Source organism: Strigops habroptila, chromosome 3 (assembly GCF_004027225.2).
Source record: "Strigops habroptila isolate Jane chromosome 3, bStrHab1.2.pri, whole genome shotgun sequence".
Classification (NCBI taxonomy): domain Eukaryota; kingdom Metazoa; phylum Chordata; class Aves; order Psittaciformes; family Psittacidae; genus Strigops; species Strigops habroptila.
This window is the reverse complement of record NC_044279.2, coordinates 35,923,239-35,945,352: the sequence shown is the minus strand read 5'-3', so window position 1 is coordinate 35,945,352 and position 22,114 is coordinate 35,923,239.

Here is a 22,114-nt window from a genome sequence, read left to right as displayed (position 1 = left end):
TGTGCAACTCCTCCCCACCCTTTTCTGAAGTGGATATGTAGAGAACTTGATTTCTGAAAACTCAAGAGAGAAAATTAACTCACTTTTCCAAAGATCACTTAATCTGGCTCTCCCCATCCCATGGGCCCACTGCCAATCAGCTCAGTGATTCAGAAAAAGAAGCATCTCTCCCCCATATTTTCCCCACTCCTATACTGTCCCCAGACAGATGCTGTGCTGCTTAATTCTCACTAGGTCTGGTGCTCGTTGCACTGACCTGTGATCTCCGTTAACTTATTTAATGTGGCTAAAACCCAGCATATTTGCTGGGTTAGTGATTTGTTGCAATTCACAGATGTGTCTGTCAGACTCCAGGGCTGGTGTTAAAGAGGAGTGAACAGATGGACAAAAAAAGAATGAGACAGACTCACAGAGTCACAGAAGGGCTGAGGTTGGAAGGGACCTCTGGAGGTCATCTGGTGCCAGATGCTCCAAACAGCTTTGTGCCCCTTCGCCAGACTCTCCCCACTATGCCCATGTCTCTCTTGCACTGGGGAGCTGAGGCCTGGACCCAGCACTCCAGGTGTGCCTCGCCAGTGCTGAGCAGAGGGCAAGGATCACCTCCCTTGACCTGCTGGCACTGCTCTGCCTGGTGCAGTCCAGGAAGATGTTGGTCTTCTTTGCCAGGAGGGCACATTGCTGCCTCATGGTCAACGCGGTGTCCACCAGGACCCCAGCTCCTTCTCCGCAAAGATGCTTTCCAGCTGGTGAGCCTTCAGCATGTAGCAGTGCCTGGGCTCTATAAAACAGCCACCCAGGTTGGCCTAATGAGAGACACAGTACTGAAGTTATTTCTGTGGTGGAAGGGCTCATAATTTTCAAACAAAAGGAAAAAAACAACTATCCAGCTACCTTGCTGGACACTTTCTGCATATGAGGAGATAGTGACTGTGCGTAAAATTGAAAACTTATTCACAGTTTCTGTTAAGGATGCAGAGAGCAGACTTACTGCTCCTGGCTAGACACTGTATCCACAGAGGATTCAACCTACCAGTAGTGCTAAGATTTTCGCTCTTTCAACAACTTCAGAGGATTTCTGCTAATTACAGGTCCTGAAGTCAATCTCTTTGTATCTAGCATGCTTTGCTTTGTACAAGTTAATCCAGAGACCTACAAAAGTATATGAGGCTTTGCTGGCTATCGAAAAAATTCATGTCTGGTTTTCACGAGGTGTGGATGGTTAGAAAACGTTTTATATTGTGTCTAATTAACACTATTTCCATAGCAAAAGAACTCATGTTTTGGTGAGGTCAGAGGTTTGAATGATGGTTGATTCCTACAAGACCTATCTGCAATATTCAAGGAGAAAATACGGGTTTCAAGGATGTTGTGCTGCAAATATGAGCTTTTCCTTAATTTCTGAGAATCATAGGCAACATCTGAGTTCAAGTATTGCATCCAACATGGGAATGATTTATATTTAGCCCTTCTGTTGACACAGAGGCCATTCACAGAATTAGGAGGTAGTGGTAGTTTAGAAGCCAGTGATCATGATTTCATTACCTTTGTTCTGTGTAACTAGAACAGAGTCCAAACCAGTAAACGATATACATCCTTGGGACTTGAAAAGGGCCAACTTTCTACCAAGCTGAAAACAATTGACTGAAGTCAGCTGGGACATGACTCTAAAGAGAAAAATGTTAATTAGGAGATATTTAAGAATGTTTCACTAGATGCTAAGAAAGCCACAATACCACAACTGGGAAAGAAGGCTGTGCTGGTTGCAAAATAACCTGACTGAGAAGGAGAGCAAAATAAGTTGCAAACTTGTGGAGCTTTTTTTAAGAGGAAATGAATGAAAGGATAAATTGATAACAATGAATACAGGAACTATGAACTGTAAAAAGCTAATAAGAGAAACAAAGACACACTAGTAGAATTTTATGGCTGATGTGTCTAAGAAAAAAGAAGGACTTTCCTTAATAGACCAAAACAGAGAAGAAGCCCAACCATGGTGCTGGTTTATTGCTGAGGAGAAGTGATTTTGCTGCTGTAGAGGACAGTGACTTGTTCTGTATTTGCGAAAAGAGCCCGTGGAGATCAACTGTTTCCCAGCCCCTTCACAAACACATTTGACTTTGAATACTTAAATCCTCCCATATTTAGACTTTAATCCTCCTGTATCTTTTCTTGTTTCTGTTTTCCCTTTCTACACTTACGCAGTCATGCTCAGTTCTTTTCCACTTTCTACCTCAGTCTCATGTCACGGGCCACTGACAGGAAAGCAAAACACAAGGCTAACTTTTTGCCTTACTCATCCAGCCTTCATATAACTTTTTTGCCTTCAGAAGTCTTGGCTGAGTATAGACAGCACCTTTTTGAAAGAAAGCTCAGCCCTTGGCAAGTGTCTGCTGACACCATTTCTTGCTCAGCTTCAAGCAATGCCAGAAGAGCCGCTAGAGCTCCCAAGATTCATTTGTCCTTTCCCTGACTGTGTGGAATGTATATCCCCCTTTGGAGAATTAATTGTAATTAATACTCATCCAGACAGGCTGTCAGAAAACAGACTCTGCTGCAATTGTTTACACCTCACAGCTGCAAGGCCACTGTGTTGTTTTATATTACTAACACCTGGTCAAGGTGTCATACGAGTGCCAAAGGAACACAGCAGGGCATAAGTGAATAGAAACTGGATAAATTCACTGTAAATGAAGGTGGAAGGATCACTCTCAAATGGCTCTCCAGTACTTCAATGTCCTGTACTCAACCCCAGTCTAGTTAAAGCTTTTTCAGCAATGACTAAAAGAAAGAAAACGGGAGATGGAGAGCCTCAAAAACCACACAGACACCACAGGCATTATCTGAGTCCCGCGGGCAGTAGCTAGATCTTGTCTCCTCTGCCAGCTGGCATTGTGGGTACCATTCCCTCCCACAAAATCCTGTAGGAATTTGGGTTTCCAAATCTCCTAAACCTCAATTTCCTCATTTCTGTGCCAAGCACAATTCACAGGGCAGATGAGTGGAAAAAAGCCTGGTTTTCTGATGGGACAGGACCTCCCTGGAACACAGCTACACAGCTGGACCTCACGCAGAGCCCAGCCACGAGGCTTCTCATGCTTCCTCAGCAGAGAGCACAGTTTTGAACCCAGTTTCTTGCACCTTATAAGACCTTGCCCTACATCTTTGGCAGAGGCTGCTCTGAGGCGGGCTTCTCTCTGCCTCTCCTGTTGAAAGAGTTTCTATTTGCTTAAACTAATTATGTATCTGTTTGGACAGGATGAAAAGCATTGGAGATTCAGAGATGAGCTGTAAGAATAACTACAGGCTGTCTGCAGTTAGATTAAGACAGAAAGAGCTGAAACTCTATCTGCATACTTACATAGGTGCATCTGCTGTTGGAAGATGCCTCTCCTCTGAGGCAATGTTAGGGATTTCCATTTATAGAATCATAGAATCATAGAATAGTAAGGGTTGGAAAGCACCTTAAGATCATCTAGTTCCAACCCCCTTGCCATGGGCAGGGACACCTTGCCCTAAACCACGTGGTCCAAGGCTCTGTCCAACCTGGCCTTGAACACCGCCAGGGATGGAGCATCCACAACGTCCCCGGGTAACCCATTCTAGTGCTTCACCACCCTCACAGGAAAGAACTTCTTCCTTATATCTAATCTAAACTTCCCCTGTTTAAGTTTCAACCCATTACCCCTTGTCCTACCACTACAGTCCCTAAGGAAGAGTCCTTCCGCAGCATCCTTACAGACCCCCTTCAGATACTGGAAGGCTGCTATGAGGTCTCCACGCAGCCTTCTCTTCTCCAGGCTGAACAGCCCCAACTTTCTCAGCCTGTCTTCATACGGGAGGTGCTCCAGCCCTCTTATCATCCTCGTGGCCCTCCTCTGGACTCGCTCCAACAGCTCCATGTCCTTTTTATGTTGAGGACACCAGAACTGTACGCAGTACTCCAAGTGAGGTCTCACAAGAGCAGAGTAGAGGGGCAGGATCACCTCCTTTGACCTGCTGGTCACACTTCTTTTGATGCAGCCCAGGATACGGTTGGCTTTCTGGGCTGCAAGCGCAGAAAATTCAGAAAATAAAGCTTATTAGCCTATTAGTATGACTGCCATTATCTGAAGGGATTGTCCATCCCTGGAAATCAGAAGAGCAGAGCTGGATTTATTTCCACCTGTGGGCTGCTGTAGTCCAGGAATCAGACAAGATAATCACACTAGTCTATTCTAGTCTTACCACATGCGGTGAAGGATAACAATTGACCTAGTGTTCCCCCTCACTGAAGTAACTCCTGAGATTTTTTTTAACATTTTATAGGTTTATAGATTTGCAGGCTCCTATATAATTTACATTCAGAAATATTTCCAGCTATTCTCAGCTTCCCAAGGCAATCTCTCTTCCCTTCTCTCTCTGGCTTCCCCACTTGTTCTTCCACAGGAAATGTCCTTCATCTATGTCTTTGTTAAAGCTTTGAAATTTGGAAAAAGTAGATTAAAAATATATATATATATATATCCTTGAGTTTGGACTAAACTGACCAGAAAACTGAGCAGAGCTTGGCCAGGAATATTAGACAATTTAAAGAGATGACCTAGGTGAGCTGGAGGATCAGGGTGCCAAGAAAGGTAACTAACATGTTTGTCTGTCTCCTTTTCAGTTCTATAAGTTCACCAAATGATAAAGAAATAATTTCTGAAATTTTGGGAGGGAAGAAAAACTATTAATAAAGCCAATTATTTACACTTTCACACAGCAAAGAGGTTCAAAGCAGTTAACCTGGATTAATCAGACAAAAAGATCATTGCTTTAAACTCACAAAATCACAGTCCACAGACAAAACCCAAATCAGCCATGCTATGAACAGAATGGCAAAATCTCAGATAATAGTGAGCACCATCCCAGAAATACATGGGCTATATAAACTCTGCTGATGCATAGCAGGTACCCAGTAAAGACCCTTCTCTGAAAAAGGTCTTCTTGGGCTGACAGTTACTCGGGGAGGTTTTGGTGGGGGGAAAGATTTTTAATGGCATCCTGCACTTCCGGCACCTCCACAACCGTTGTTTGCTGCAGCAGAAGTTCTCTTTCCTCAGGAGTGAAAAATCTGGCTGGTTTTTAAAACCTTAGGGATGGAGTGTAATAGGAGTCGGTCAATAAGCCACATGACCGAGCCTGACTTCTCCCTTTTCAGTTACAGATGAGCTTACTAATGTGGAAATTTCATGACTGCATAATAGCCACAATGCTCATTAGCATTTAACAAAGAGTAAAGAATACTGTATTTATGCCATTGGCATAATTTCCTTAGTCTCAAGGATATTGAAAGCATGAAGCAAAATTCTCTTATTAATTTCATATGATGATCCCTACTCAAGTACTCTCCTTTTCTATCGTGCCTGAAACTCCCCTTGAAATCAGCTCACAAGAGACAGAGTCAAAATCTCAGGCCAAAATCTGTACCCTCTGGTGGATAATTCACCAGGGACAAGGGACAAATCTGCCACTAAGTTCTCAAATATCCCAGTCTTCCTATGACTACAACAAGGAAAGATCTTCATTTGTTTCAATGAAGAACTTTCAATTGAACTTTAAAGAAAAAGTGGAAAAGTTACCAAAAATAGCACTATGGGGATGAGAAACTGCCTAAGCTGTGCGAAATGAGCTAAAGCTAGAAAAGGAATCAACCTGGAACATTAAATTTTTAGAAAATTGCTTGTGATGCATGTGTCAAAGGGCAGGGATTAGAACAACAGATCTGTGCCAAGATATGCTCAAGAGAAGTAAGTTTATTCACATAAGATACAGGACCATCCAGATATAGTGAAATGGTGAAAGACTGTAACTAACACTCCAGAAGCATGACTGAATGCAGAACTCTCAGAGATAAGGCACCTCTTGCCATCAACTAAATTATGTGGTTTTCAAAAGTAAATAAACATATATAAAATTGATAGTTCCAGCTTTAGTGCCCAAGCAACAAAATGTATAATTAATCAGACACTGGAAGGAACAAAATCCCACAGTTATTACAAAATTGTAAAAGTCTCTAAAAGACAGTGCCACTTATGGACACTAGAGGTTACCAGCTTGTACCCAAGAGGGATCTTTTTTGTTTTGAATTGGTTGGTTTTGAAGAAAATAAAGAATTTTCATGGTTGTATGTGAGCCTGGAGATGACGGTGACTGAGTTCAGCTTGTTGTTGGCTTTGGCTCACTGCACTGTATTGAGCAAGCCAATTAACTTCACTATGCCTGTGTCTCTCAAGTGATAAAATATCAGTAACTTCTAGCTGTGCAACCTTCAGACTGCAAATTCTTTGGTTGTCATTTACTAGCAATATCAGGCTTGCCATAATGAAATGCCAATTTTGTTTATTCTTCATGCCACAGCATACTATAGCTAGAACTAGTAGTCAGGATAGCAGTCATGGTATAGAGAGTATATATATATACACTCCGCAGCTGTGCAATTCATTCCTTAACAAACCAAACAAAACAATGAATGTTCCATTTTTATTTCTTCCTTTTTTACCTTTAGAGTAGCTGAGTAATACTCATAATCATGAGTAATCCACTCAGTGATGTCTGTCAGTGGTGAAAAAAACCCTGAAACAACCTTTCTAGCAGATAACCCTCCAGGAATATCTGTCTCAACAAGAGGCACAGACTATAATAGAACAGCCCATAAAAAATTCTGGTAAAGACTAGTTATCGCAGCTGGTTAGTGAGACAACTGACTAAGCAATAGTGTTAACAGGGTGAGTGACATTCCTCCATTTGTCAGGAGATATTTCCTTCAGTGTTTTTATCCTACCTATTGTTTTGTTATACTCATTATGCAATATTTAATTATAGGTTTCTACCCACAGCTATCATTAATGACAATCCCAAGGAATGACACAAGATGGTGGAGGAGCTGAGGTGAACACGGAAGAGAAGAGCTAGAAACAGAGAACTTGGAGAAAACCTTGTGGTTAGGAAACATGAAAGGCAGAGATCCAGAGGAAGTGGAGTTTGCTTCAACCAAGAATGAGAGCTCAACCCCTGCCAGGAGGCAACAGGAGAAGCAGGAAGAGAAAGGAGTGGAAAATAGCTACTTTTTTAATGATTCAGGATCGGAGGGAATAGATTTAATAGTAGAACATAAGTTTATTAGAACAGCCCTATTGGGTTAACCCTGGGGTTCCCTTGGCTCAGCCTATGGCACTGGCCAGAAATGTTAAGGAATGAGTACTAATGTATTCTCCAAGTGACCAGCAGCCCTGGAGGCAAAGGTGACCTCTTCCAGCTAAGTTAGCTAGAGAAAGTGACCCTACCTACAGACTCTGCTATAGAGATTTTAGTAGCATTGTACTCCTAGAAAGAATAGAACTTTCAGAAGATACCCGTTTTGTAAGGGATAGAAACAGTAAGTTTTTATCTGAATTTGAGCTTTTGAATCAAATGTGCATGATGGGAATTACAACGGGAATCAAAGAACAACACTCCCCCCCCAAAAAAAACCAGAGGATTTGCTTGGAGGGTCTGACTTAACCTTGGGGAAAGCCATTTGCAATTGCCATGCTTGGAGGTTCAGACCAACTTGAAAGTTTTGGAGAGGAAATTAGAGACTGCTGCAGTGCTCTGAACCAGTAAACCACAGATTCATAGAAACATGCAGAGGCAAAGTAAAACTCAAAAAAAAGAAAGCAAGGATTAGTTTGCATGAAACAAAGGCACAGACTGCAAAAGGTAAGGGAATAAACATGCTCCTAAGCAACATGCAACCTTTGGATATTGCCATTTTTCCAAAGGAAAAAAAAAACATCCCTAAACAAAGTAACAAAACCCAAAACCTGTTTTCATATATACATATACCTAGAAAAAGGAAAATTATTCTCTGCACAGTGCATTACCTGTAGAAATGGTTCAGGACACGAATACTTCCAGTAATTAGACTGTCTTCTGGAATATCATTAAGGCCTGATCAGGAGGAAAATATGTCCCTTATCTTTAGAAGCAGGACCCAGGAGAAGGCTAGTCATTCACCCCATGCCCCTTGTTACCCCAAAGTGCCTCAGTTACTTTTGGAGGTGGCCAGGCAACACCATGAACCCAGCAGCAGGGCAGCCACTTTCTGGGTCTGCATGTCCAAGGCAGGTTGGAGGAAGGTCAGAACTCCTTTATATCTGAGGTAAGGATCTAGATATCCACAGATGGGAGGAGTAAGCAAGCAAGGGTACCTGAAATATGAAATTAAGTAAGCTCAGCCTTCTTCAACTGACAAAACCTACAGGGGTGCTCAAATCTGTGAGCAGGAAGGTGTGAATACCTATCAGGTTCATCATACAGAGTGGAAAGCACCTTTGTATCTAATCCAATCGGTAATCAGATGTGCATGGTTTTATCTTAATTTTCCTGTCTGTGCTGTTTGTACTTGGTACTTCTGTTTCTTATTCTCCACTTCTCTTATCCTGGCTGGCGCCAGTGTGACTTTGAAGTATGGCAAACACCAAGACTACTTCATCTACAGATGTGGGGGTGGTGAGGCATTTCCACAGTGCCCAGCACAACCACTTGCTGTTCACAGAACCATGCATGAAGTAAAATGCTCCTCCACTTCTCCAAATGAATATTTGTGCCTTAGTAACTTCGAAGGAGAGAGCGGTAGAGGTGTTTTTCAGGAACAAATATAGAGGTAAGCATCCTGGAAAAGTGATAGCAAAGAGAGAACCTGAATTCAGAAGATGCTGTGAGAATGTGCAACACTGAAATTCAGTAGGAAATTTTCCAGACAGAACAGTATTTTCCCAAGCCTGTAAGTGGATAAACTTCTTTAAAGCTGATCCCCAAAGGATTCTCCTGAAGCTGTTGCAGCTGTCCATCCAGTGTGGCTCCCAAGTGCAGCAGCAGTATGCGAATGATGCAGAACACATCAGGAACTCCTTTGCTGAGCACCGAGAAAAATCAACGCTAAATCCACTGCTCTGTATCAGTTTCTTCACTGTGTGAAACATAAGTCCCTTTGATGTAAAGTTAACAAAGCCTTTGGTGTCTTATAAGATTAATCTAACAGAAAAGTCGTGAATATTAAGCTCACTGGTTGGAGCGTTGACCCTTCTCTCCTGAGAGACGTAGAAATCCTTACTGATACTCAAAGGAGACAAGTGCAAATCCTACATTGATAAGGAAAGTCCCAAGTAGTTAATAAAAATCCATCTCCTTAATGCTTTGTCCTACAGTCTTTCTGCTCCTAATTTTGGCACAGTTTCGTATGAACTTCAAAAAAATATGTCTTTCTAGGAGTTAGGGCACCATCTACAAATCCCTCAAAAAACCTTTCACTTTTAGTCCTGTGTGACCAGGTCACTGTAGCTACACAGCAGAAGTTACTTAAAGAAAATCCAAGAACTTTCAAACTTATGTGCACTAGTGCTCAGAAAGAAAAGAGTGGACAGGAGTGCTCTTCTGGTTTCTCATCCAGCTGTGGCTTGACACCTGAAGATACAGATGATGTGACGCAACGCAAAGGCTCTTTCAGAGGCGCCTCAGAGCAGCATAACATAAGCCTTGCTGCTCACTCTGTGATCTGCCAACTTTTCTTGAACCACAGGGTGGGAACTTCTGGTCTAGCTCCTTACAGAGGCTCCTGGCAGTTAATTTCCCAGAATGTATTATGTGAATTGAGTGGGGATCCAAGTAGAGTAGGTATCATCACTTGTTGGTTTGGGGGTGCTTAGGAGCAAGGCACCCATTCTAGATATGGGAGAGAGAAAGAAGCTTTGCAGAGGTCCCAAGCCTCCATTCAGCAGCGACCTACAACTGCCCTGAAAATGATAATGGAGGATATTTGTCCTTGGAGCATCCTCAGGTACAAAAACCCCAAGCACAAAAAGGAAGACAGATTTAGATAATGAAGACACTCTGGTTTAGCCAGCTCTGAGTCGAGGTGCCTGACAGGGCTCAAAAGGCAAGCAAAACTTGTGGAATGCGTAGGAAAAATTAATAATTTGGTTTTGCTTTTGCTTTTTTTCTATCATTCTTCAGATTTCTTTTTTTTCCCTTTCCATTTCTTCTACTACCATGCTGCTGGACATCTTCAGAAGATTGGTTTCTTCTGAAGTCACAGCAAACAGTTGACTGACTTCAGGCTTATTGCAGAAAGGAAGGGTAAAATTTAATACAAAATGAGAGCTTATACACCTATTATTCCTCAAATTAACATCCACTCCATTCCTTAAGGGCTTCTCTATCCCTCAATGACTTCCTTATTAGCTCAACCTGTGTATTGTAGTCTCATCTTGCACACCTCTGAGTGTCCTAAGGTGGGAAATGGGTTCAATCCTGTCTTTGTTAGAAACAACAACAAACACCAGAAAACACCACAAAAACACAAGAAAAGTACTGGTATTTTCGAACAAGGACCAAAATCTGCCTTAAGTTTCAGGTGAATCTGAGTAGCCATTCTACAACAACTCAAGCTTTTGTTGCACTGAGCCCTCAGCCTCCAGTTAGCAAAAGCCAGGAGCCCGCCTATTCTGTGGTAGCTTAGTGCTCAGACAAACCTGCTCTTTATAGAAGGACACTCATATATTGTGTGCCAAATGGAGGGGAGAATAAACTTCTGCCTTCCCTAATGGCCTAGTTTGGGAAGCAAAAAACCCCACACTTCTCCCAAAAGTAAAATGACAGAGTTTGGGGTGTTCCAAGTCAAACAAAGAGGTTGTGTGTTTTTAATGGTACAGGACATATGAATTGAGTTAGATCACACAATGTATAAACATTGTAAAAACAGAAACTGAAAATCACAGCATTTCATTAAAAATGTGAGTGCGAGGTGTTGTCAACACTGCTAAGTTTTGGTGTTTTTTTCCTCTATTTCATTTTCACTAAATCTAGCAGAATCCACACAGAATTTTTCAAACCCCTTCCTTAGAAAATATTAGTCCACTTTTCCTGTCAGCTCTATACTCCACTCTTTGGGGTCAAATCAGCTTCATTTCATTCAGTGCTGTACTTTTATACATGTGTAATCTGCTAGCAATTAGTGTGGCAGTAGGTGGTGCTCAAAATCATACCGCAAGCTCCCCTTTTTTTACAAGTATCAGAGCTCTTTGAAGCCCTACAGAGACCTTCCCCCGTGTAGCTCTTCAACTTTCCTACACAGAGCTCTGTGACTGCCAAATAAATGGATTTCGTTCATCAGCTTGGTTATGTTTTTCCATTTAGCTCTCAACAGGAGCAAACCACAGTCCAATTTCTTCTAAACATTCTGTTGTTCAGCACTCTGGTCACAGACTAAAACCTAATGTAGTAAATCAGGGTGGCCCAACAGCAGCCACCCTTGGGGCTGGACACCAGGTTTGGGACACCCGCTCCCCACAGACTGTGTTATTGATGGTGGTGGTTCCTGGATGGATGGATGGATGGATGGATGGATGGATGGATGGATGGATGGATGGATGGATGGATGGATGTCAACGGGATGCTCCTTTCCCACAAATCCTCTTCCTTTCCCCGTTGTCCTGTTCAGTCTCCTGAAGCCACTGCTTGCTCTCCAGGTCATGGGTCTAAGCCACTACAGGATGTTGCAGGGATAAAGCCAGGGAGGCAATCTTCCTGTACTTCAGCCTTAAAATCATACTCTCGGGTGAGAACATACAGAAAATGCAAGAAATGGAGACACTTGCCTGCTAGGGCAGAGCTCCCAGCCTCAAGAGCATCTCCCCGTCTCCTCTAGAGAAAACAGCAACGGTGTAGATGGAGGCATCCCACAGACCAGTTGTCATTGCTGAAGAGCTGGGCAGAACCTGCAGCTCGACCTGGAAACTTGGCCTGATTTACAGGTACACTATGCCCAGGGAGGACGGGCACAGGGCATCTTGCTCTCATGTCTCAGTTCTTTCCATGGACCCAAGGACTTTCGAAACACTAAGGGAAGAAGAAGTCCATCCTTCCTCAGCTGAGACCACCATCAGAAGGCAACTAAGAACCTAAGCTGGCATCCCCTTCCTATCTGGAGGTGGTCTTAACTTAAAACAAGAAGCTGTAGTGCAAGAAACCAAAAATCTGCATTGCAGCAACATCACATATGATTTCAAAAGCCAAAAAGAGAGCCTGGCAATACATCCCAGACAACATACTCATACTGCAACACTTATTCGGAGAGTAATAACTTCAGGGTTAGCGCATATGAGACATTCTCCACCCCAGTCCATCTCTGCATGGGAGTAGTGAGCAAAACAACATGAAGCATACATTTCATCTGTAACGATCTGCATATGTGAATGGCAGAGCTTGAAAATCATGTGGGCACATGTTCTGCCTGACAGAAAAACAAACGGGACTCTGTTCTGTGATCCTGGATGGAGTTTAAAAGCTGTTGAATAATCAAGATGCAATGTACCAACCCCACTTCCAATTAGGCAGTCCATTGTGTGAGAGAACGAGGAGATAAAAGAAGGAATTCCTTTTTATTTCTGCACATATGTGATGGCTCTTTTCATCATCATCAAAGTACCTTCATCAAAGCTTTCCATACTCTCTAACAGGACCTCAGAGCAGAACACACCTTTGAAAGAAGAAAAACTGTGTTTCACTCACTATTCACATAGTCAGTTTTGGCTATGTGAATAATGAGCAAAGTCCCAATGCCTCCGTCTTCTCTGAGCAGCAGTGAACTAGTAGCAGTGAAACACACTGACAGTGAGTGATTTTATCCTGCAATCAGTTCTGCAGCAGTGTTACCTGTGTAGTAATTTCCTCATATTACTTTTATTTTACTGGAGTGATGCCAGCGAGTGCCAAAATAGAGTCTCGGAAATGGACTTTACCTGTTTCCTAAGAAAGGGAGGCAGATCACATTTCGCTGTACAGGAAGGGAAGAGAAAAGCCATGCTCAACCCAAGCCTCCTCAAGCCTAAGCCTCGCTCTCACCTTCCTTTAAGCTCCTGCAGTTTCTGGCCCATCTAACTCTGAGAAAAGTTACCTTATTGAGGCAGGTCATTTTTTTGCTGCTGTGAATTTGAATAACCATTAGTCTCTCTATTTTGAAGGACAGCACCATTTTTCATGTCAAAATGCTATGGAATCACACATTGAGCCTCCAGAAGCATCCAGATTTAAGATAGGGATAACTTTGGGATTACTTGTTCGCCTCTGAACTTTTGACAAAAATCTCCTCAAACCTGAGAGAGCTAGAAACAGTGTTCTCCTTTAGTTTTGTGAAGAAAACTGAGGGAGGGGTTTGGGGTTTTCAGTGTAGGCTGATATTAGCAGATAAGCCTTCAAAAATAAAAAAGATCAGAGAAATCCCCACTGAGTCAATATCTAACTGAGAGAGATTGTAACAGGAAAGTTGTGGCTGGTTCATAACAGGAGTGTAGGTGCCAAATATGGCCTTGTTCATCACCAGATGGTGCACTCAGGTCCATTCAGCACACTGGAACAGCAATAAATCATTCAGTTCTTTCCATAATTTCCCTGGAAGCCTGAAGACACAGCACACATCTTGTGAAAGAGTAAGAAGAAAGAAATGTGAAACGGAAAAGTGGATAAATGAAAAATCACACCCAGGTCAGGTACCAAAGTGCAGGTATTTTTCACCAGGTCTAGAAAATGTTCTTCATCTATTTGGGGATGAAAGAAAGAGGGGAAAAGGCTGGCAGGCGGGGAGACAAGATAAGGCAGGCAGATGGGAGGCAGGCGGACAGGCAGGCAGGCAGGAAGGAGAAGAGCATTTTTGTCTGACAGCTTTAACAGCAGTGGCACCAACCTGTTTGCTCTGGAGACACTGCAGAAGAGCACAAGCCAAACCCAAGCATTTGTCTATGAGGCAATTCCTTTCCTGGAGACCAGGACCAATATGAGATTGACAGTCAGCACCAGTGACACTGCATGGTAACCTGCAGGTGAGCATGGTAAAAAAAAGTTAAAATCACCTGCCCATACAAATGGCTTAGTTACAGGTTCATTATGAGAAGGATGCTTCTGAATCACTGTTTTCCTGTTAGTGAACTTCAGCAAATACCAACCTTGCATGTGTTTGTAGTGCTCTGCTCCCTCTGACATACCGTCAAGGGCTGCACACGGCTTCAAAGACCAGAGACCATCACTTTCTCTGCTGGCTGCTGTTTGAGATGTCATCACTTCATACACCGAGAAGGGAATGGTTAGAGCAAGCTTATTATTACTTTAATTCAAATAGCAGTCAATGATCACCATACAGATTGGTAATACCTGTAAGGTAATGAATGTAACAGCTAAATGCCTGATGCACTGTGTGGCCTTCAAGGGAAAAGGTGTACACAAATCTGAATGTTCAAAATATAGACTAGAAAAAATAATCTCTTTTTGTACTTCCCCTCTTATCTATCCATGCTATCCTTCCCAAGTCCCATCTCAGAATCAGTACCCACTTCAGCTCAAAGTACAGTCAGTCTTTCCCTTAGCCAAAGGTGCCCAAGTCTCTGTACTCACCGGCAAGTAGAAACAGAGAAGCAAGTTAGGAAATGACACAGGAGACTTATTATGGGTTATCCTTAATATAGAATGTATATTTAAATTGTGTCATTGGTATCTTTTAACCTTTTTTCATTAATCTAAAGAAATAAGCCCCAGGTTGAGATTATTCCCTGTAGAGGGCTCCATCCTCTTTCTGCATAATCACTGCATAATGTAAAATCTAACCACACACAGCTGCTGGGGTCCAGGGTTCCCTCATCCCTGAGCAGCCAGATCTCTACGACAGAGTTTTTCCACTCTTCACGTGTTGCAGCCTTTCAGGTGGATGCACAGACCCACCTATAGCTATTTTTTAAACAAGACTATCACCTGTACTTTAGAAGAGGTCAATGCCTTCCCCCCTTTGCACCCTCACGAAGCCACAGCCCACAGGATGAAACCCATCCATCCTGTGTAGATGGCACAGAGCCATGGCCCCGGGTCCTGGAACTTGACTTTGCATCTGCGGTGTTGCCACATCAACAGGAGGCACATAAAATGCCCCATGTACCCTAAAAGAGACAACACTTAACAGTGAAGAGAGTTGTTCGTCAGAAGGGGACTGTTGGTTGGAACGGTTCAGGCTCAAGGACTCTGGCCGTGGACATCCCTGGCCAGAGAAGAGGGTAAAAACAAATTAACAGGATAAAAGTTATGCCTTTTTTTGAAGCATATCTTGAAATGCAACCAGCTGTTAAATTTCGCCAGATGTTGTTGCACTAATCACACTTGGTCAGAGCTACAAACAACCACGCTCCCTTTAGGCACATCTTGATTTAATGACCAAAATCAGTCCATTTCTGGCTCTGCCCAGGCACATCACGATGTGTTCTGTGCTGAAATTCATTATTGAATGGCAAGTAGCAGCTCTAGGTGTGCCAGCCAAATCTCAAAGTTAGTTAGAGCCAGTTTTTCAGTTTGGTTTGACTGCATTTTTGCTTTTTTTGTGGATTAGCCAAGGGACGCAGAGATGACATAAGCAAAGGCAGAGCTCCAGGCGCTCTGGAAGCGCTGAAGCCAAACAGGGAAATCTTACAGAGCTCCAAGGGCCTCTGTTGCTGTGCAGTAGCTGCGCAAGGGTTGTGTTCCTTTTTAAGCATATTAATAGCACCTTGGCCCTGTTTTAAGAGCCTAAGTCCTTAAATGGATCTAGGTTGGTAGCTTTTTCAAGTGACCTGCATTCAACTGGTGCTTTTTCCTGGCAGTAAACCAGCTGGAGCACATTCAGTCAGGCTGTGTCAAGCCTGTGTCATTGCATGTGTCTGGTCACAAAGATTTGCAGAGCACACTCCTGAAAAACTGAACTGTAAATCTAAGGGTCATCTCATTTTGCCAGGCAATGGCTGTGTCTGTGGCGTGCATGGACCTGAGAATTCATGGAATGGTTTGGGTTGGAAGGGACCTATAAAGGTCTAGTTCCAACCCCCCTGCAACAAACAGGGACATCTTCGACTAGATCACACTTCTCAAAGCCCATTCAACCTGGCCTTGAATGTTTCCAGGGCATCTACCACCTCTCTGGGCAACCTGTGACAGTGTTTCAGCACGCCCATTGCAAAACATTTCTTCCTTATATAAGAGTCTAAACCTCCCCTCTGTCAGCTTAAAGCCATTCCCCCTTGTCCTGTCACTACAAGCCCTTGTAAAAAGCTCCTCTCCAGATCTCTTGTGGGCCCCTTTAGGCACTGGAAGCTGCTCTAAGGTCTCAGTGGAGCCTTCTCTTCTCCAGGCTGAACAAGCTCAACTCTTTCAGTCTGTCTTCATAGGAGAGGTGCTCCAGCCCTCAGAACATCTTCATGGCCCTCCTCTGGACTCTCTCCAACAGGTCCACATCCCTCTTGTGTTGGAGGCTCCAGAGCTGAACACAGTACTCCACGTGGGGTCTCATGAGAGCAGAGTAGAGGTGCAGGATCACCTCCTTCAGCCTACTGGTCACACTCCTTTTGATGCAGCCCAGGATATAGTTGGCTATCTAGGCTGCAAGCACACATTGCTTCGTCACATCCAGCACTGCATGCACCAGCACCCCACCTCCTCCTCAGGAGTACTCTCAATCCATTCAGCCCCAGCCTATATTAATACTGGGGGGTTGCCCCATCACAGGTGGAGAACCTTGTACTGAGCCTGGTTGAACCTCATAAGGTTCACATGGACCCACTTCTCGAGTCAGTACTGATTGCTGAGGACAGACAGCTGGACTGCAAATTCCAGCTCTCACTGGAGGTAAGTAATTCTTCAAGACACGGGATCCACATGTGAGAGACCTGAACATATTTTTTTCTTCAAGCTCCACAAGCTGGAAAAACTCATGGGTTCAATAGTGTCTGTGGTAGGGCAGCGAGCTGGCAAGAACCTGGGAGGAGGTGCTCATTAGTTATATTAGCTTTTTTTTATTTTCATAGAAGTTGGGCAAAAAGATTTATTTTTCTTTCAACCTTCAACTTGGAACAGCTCAGCTCCAGTATTTATGATAGAAATATCAGCTGATTGATATTAATGACCAGCAGTATCTTGTCACTGCTGAACACTCTTAAGACAAACCAAGTCTCTGGAAGACACCCAGTAAATCCAGCAAAGCTTCCTTCGCCTGCCTGACACCTCGATTGTGTTTGCCAGCTTATCATCCAGAGAGAAAATTAAGAAAGCCTTTAGAGTAGTTTAATGTACGACTTATGGGCACTAAAGATACACCGTTAGGCTGTCTCTGTACTTTGGGATCATTTCTCAAAGTTAGCAAGTTTACTAAGAGGAGTCAAATAGAGCAGAGAGGCTGCAACGTGCAAAGATGACTGCCTGGAAACTGCTCCACACCTGATTGAAAATGATAAAAAAACCTGGAAACTCCAAACGATGTCCGTTCTCCTTTCACGGGAGTTACAGCGCCGTTGTGCTTGCATGGAGCACCAGTGGCATCTAGTGACCGCACCTAAAAGATCACCACCGATTGAACACACAGACACGGTGCAGGCTGAGGCCAGGGGACCCACCACTGAGCTGCTGGTGGTGGTGATGGCTGCAGAGTCGGCCTAACCTCTAGCAGTTAGCAACATCGCATCTCCATGGTCAGGTATTTTAGCACTTTCACAGAAGATGCTCTCATGTCTTGCAAACTGCAGCAGTGAAATCCCCCACCAATGCTCTCTCTGTCACACTGGCCGGGAGGTTCAGCAGCGGTGTGGGGCAGCTTGCCTCTCACAAGGTGGCAGAAGTGTCCCGTCGGCATGAATGGAACAAACACTTTCCAGTCTGGATGGAAACCAGTGACTCAGCGCTGGCTAGTGAGAATGGAGAACGTGTCAAGCAACACCAAGTCATCTGTCCCTCTGCCAAGTGGACAATAGTCCTTCTGTTCCCTTTGGAGGAAGGCCTCTTCTCCAAGAGCGCTGGGGGCCAGACAGTGAGCAGTATTGTTGCAGCTGGGTGAAAAGTTTACCAGTGCAGGGCAAACACTATAAAAAATTGTCATACGCATACACAGTAATACACATACACAGTAATCTGCAGTTCAAAAGGGCATGATGTCTAATACAGCTGGATTTTGGTACAGATAAAACAGACCTATATTTATTTAAAAAAAAATAAAAAAGAAAGAAAGAAACCCAGTTTCATGGAAAGATGTCACTAGGAGAGTAAGGAAAGCTGCAATTATAAGTCCCAATTGTAAAACAATTGTAAGATTTCTGACACTACTTTTGATGCCTGGAACTACAAGTCCACACTTCCTAAGGCTTTGCTCAGCTCTCCTTTCCCTGAGCACACATGACTCATTGCAGGTGACCTGCAAATCAAAGTTTTAACATTGGACTCCTACGCCTATGCTGGATGGTTGCTGGAGACCTTACCCACTTTTCCTAAGAATAAACTTGCTTCCTTCTTGCTGGCCAAACCCATTCCCTCCACAGGCACCCTTGTGGTGTACCTGCACTGATCTGCTCCTGCCCTGGACTGTGGGTCGGTGTTTGTACCCGTGTGCCATCTGGAGAAGCCAATGGAGCTATTAGGAAGGGGAAAGCAAAGGTATGGGCATGCCTGCAGCAGAGGAGCTGTTATTCACACCAGGCTGGCTGAAGTGCTGGACCCGGGTTTGCAGCCATGTCTGACTCTCTGAGGACCTGTGAGGCTTTCCAGCCTGTTCCCATCTCCTGCCCCTTCGGAGGATCCCTCCAGGCCAGTCCTGTGGCGTCTCCCCAGCAAGCGAGTTCTGTCACCCTGGATGGGAGGAACCACCATGCAGCTTGAAGTACAAGCAGAGCCCACAGAGGCAAACCAGCACACAGCAGGAATCACAGCCATAGCTACTGTCTCAGGCTCGTGTTTTCTGATGTTTATTATTCTTTTCATTCCTGACCATGTCTCCATTATTATGATTCTTTTCATGTGAAGGAGGAAATTCTGCTGCTGAACCACTGTTTGTGGTCCCTGCTGTGCATGCAGCTGCCCATATCGGCATGCTGCTGGCCTGGCCATCCACCTCACCTCTATGTGATGTGCACAACCCAGATGAAATCAGGTGACTACCCCTGGATGCACCGTATTCTTACAGGACTCCTTTTTAGGCATTTCCAACCATTAGTGGTCAGAAAAAAGATGCTGGGCTAAGCTGACCAGCATGGCCATCTTTATCTTCCTGAAAACTCTCATCAAACACCCAGTCAATGAACCCAGCAAGGGCTGCGAGTTCATAGAATCACAGAATGTTTTGGGTTGGAAGGGAGCTTAAAGCTCATCTAGTTCCAGCCCCCTGCCATGGGCAGGGACACCTTCCACTAGACCAGGTTGCTCTAAGCCCTGTCCAACCTGGCCTTGAACGCTGCCAGGGATGCGGCAGCCACAGCTGCTCTGGGCAATCTGTGCCAGTTAGCAGAAGAAAAGCACAATCCAAACATAGAGAGGAACAGCTGCAAAAAATTGAGTGCTGTGATGCAGAAAGCACCCGTCTCTCCTACTCCAGTATTCAGAAAGTGAGGCACTACTCAAAAGATTTCCCAATGTCATCAACGATTATAAAATATCAGCAAACCAACAAGTGATCGTGAAAAACCAAACACATCCTTGAGAGAAGGGGTGAGGGAGCAAGATATAATGTAGCAGCCCTTTCTATCAGACCTGCAGGGCTGCTGCTGACAAACCAGACACAGAGGACTACATCCCAAGTACTGCTGCAGTTGAGTGGTACACACACCCACCAGATCCCCCGCAAACTGCTGCAAGCCGTGCTCTGAGTACACGCAGACCTGCAAGCCCTGGAGCTGAGCTAGCAAGCCAGGTCCACGCTGAGAAGCTGCAGACAGCATGACCACATCCACCCAGGAACGGCCTGGCACAGCTGCCAGTTAGCACACATGCTAGTTTTGGGACAATGTCATCTATCATAGCTACACCCTTCCCACAGAGCTGGCTCAGAGCACAGGCCAGAAGTCAGGTGTGCCAGCAGTGACAGCACAGGGTTTACCCCAGCTGGGATTTGAATACTGCTCCCTTTTCGATGCCTCACTGTGTGGACAATGGGATGTGGCTCCTCGGTGGCATCAGGCAAGTCCATCATCACTTTGAACACATAAAGGATGGGCAGGGAGTGGCATGTCATGGATCTGATCCTTTGATTTGTTGTTTATAAATCATCAATCTAAAAAGCAGCAGAGGCACCGAGGAATTTGCTTTCTCTCAAAACTTCTTGCACCTTTTGCCTGGATGGGTTGCTCCTTCCCTCCTCGCAACCTCTCCATCCACATGCACCCATTGCCTCCCATGCCGCCACCACTCCTGCCTGCTTGTTTGTGGTAAGCCAGTCTGGTTTGATACAGCTTTATCAGAAGGCAACTTGGAAACAGTTGTGGTTCTTTACAACCCTGTAGTGAGCCAGTGAGTGCTGCATGCTGCTTGTAGGACGAAACACAGCTGAAACAGCATCCTGCAGGCTGGGGGAGCTGGGCCTGAGCATCGGCCAGCCTGACATGGTCTTACACTGCAAACCACTTCTGTGCCCTAAATCATCTTAAATATTCCATGCCAGTCAAAGGCAGCTTATGCAAGCCCTGAGGCTCTTTGGTGAGGATGTGCAGAAGATATCCTTCACACGTGCACTTCCCTGCAGTGTGCCAGAGCCACTCTTCCCATACGTGTCCCTTCCCAAGGATATCATCACCCATGCAGAGGTGTCCAAACACGGGAGTTTCCAGCTACCTGAGAAACCGGTCACCTGACCAGTCTCTGCTGAGTGATGACACACAGGCTGAAGGTGCTCACCTGGGACCACTGCACATTTCAAATCCCCTGCAGGGCTCCATGACAACCCCCTGCCTCGAATGAACCTTCCACCAACAAAAAGCAAGTAAAACTGGAGCAAACAAAGCAGGGACAAGGACAGAGATCCATTCGGATTAATTTCTGTCTCTTCATGCTTCAGTGGAGCTGGTGTCAGATGATGACATTGGCTCCCTGCCACTCATCCAGGTGTAACTGTGGGCTGTGGACTGGCTCTGGGTAACTCATTGCAAGAAGGTCAAGGAAAACTACACAACAGTGAAACCACCCACCTTATTTCTGTATGAGCAATTATTTCTCTATGGACAATTATTTCTGTATGAACAATTTCACTTCATTTAAAATACGTGTTGTGGAGGTTTGAAAAAATTTCAAGTCTGTCTTGAATTCGGAAAATGAACTTCTACCTGAATTGGAAATAGAAGTCTAAAAGGCTGCATTTTATTTTTGCTTGATAACATATTGTTATCAAGCAAATATAATAACATATTGTTGCCTTTCTAGCAACCACTTCCATTCTTTCGAATAGATTCTGGTAGGATTTTTGTTAGGTATACAAAATTGTATTTTCCCTAGCTGCAGTTGTGGATGAAATCAACTGTTTGCTGCCTGCAACTCTGAAAAACTGATTTCTACCATCTACCATTTATACAGCCAAAGCGTAGGCAATTTTGAGTAATCTCAGAAGAGTTTTGGACCTGTTTCTACTTGCAGGACTGTAAGTGTCCTCAAAACAGAAGCAAATACGCATCTCTTGAGAGCTTCTATTTGGCGTTGGTGAAACACATCCTCAGAAACAAAAGTCAATCTGATCCCAATAAAATATTTTATCAAAAAAAAAAAAAAAGACTTGAGGAGTTTAAAACAACCCCAACAAACAGAAAAGTAATTTAGTTGCATGGAAGAGAGCATGTACTAGACAAGGAGGCCTCAAAGAGAACAAAATGCAGAGGTTTATGGGGCAGAGACTCCCACCATCAAACTTCTCAATGTCCTCAGTGCTGCGATGCCAAGCACAGCTGCACCACCAGATCTTGTTTGCTGAAGGGATTCTTCAGGGAAGAATAATCAGAAAATTCTCGGGAGTTCTCTGGACCTCATCTTAATGTTCCACCTCAGCACCAAGTGATGAAAATGCTTTTGCTGTATGTTCAACAGGCACATTTCAGGTAGGGAGTGAACATCCTCTGAGGTACTGAACAGCTGAAACAACATTCAATTTTCTCATCTAGCAGGACTTAAAAGATTCATTTCCTGCAGCAAACATCATCAAACTGATGCACTGAGTTGCCATGGTTCTTTCACCTCAATCCTAACAGCCCAAGTACTGTACAAGACCCTCAGAGCACGCTTGTCAATTATTGATTAGGTCTGAATTGTT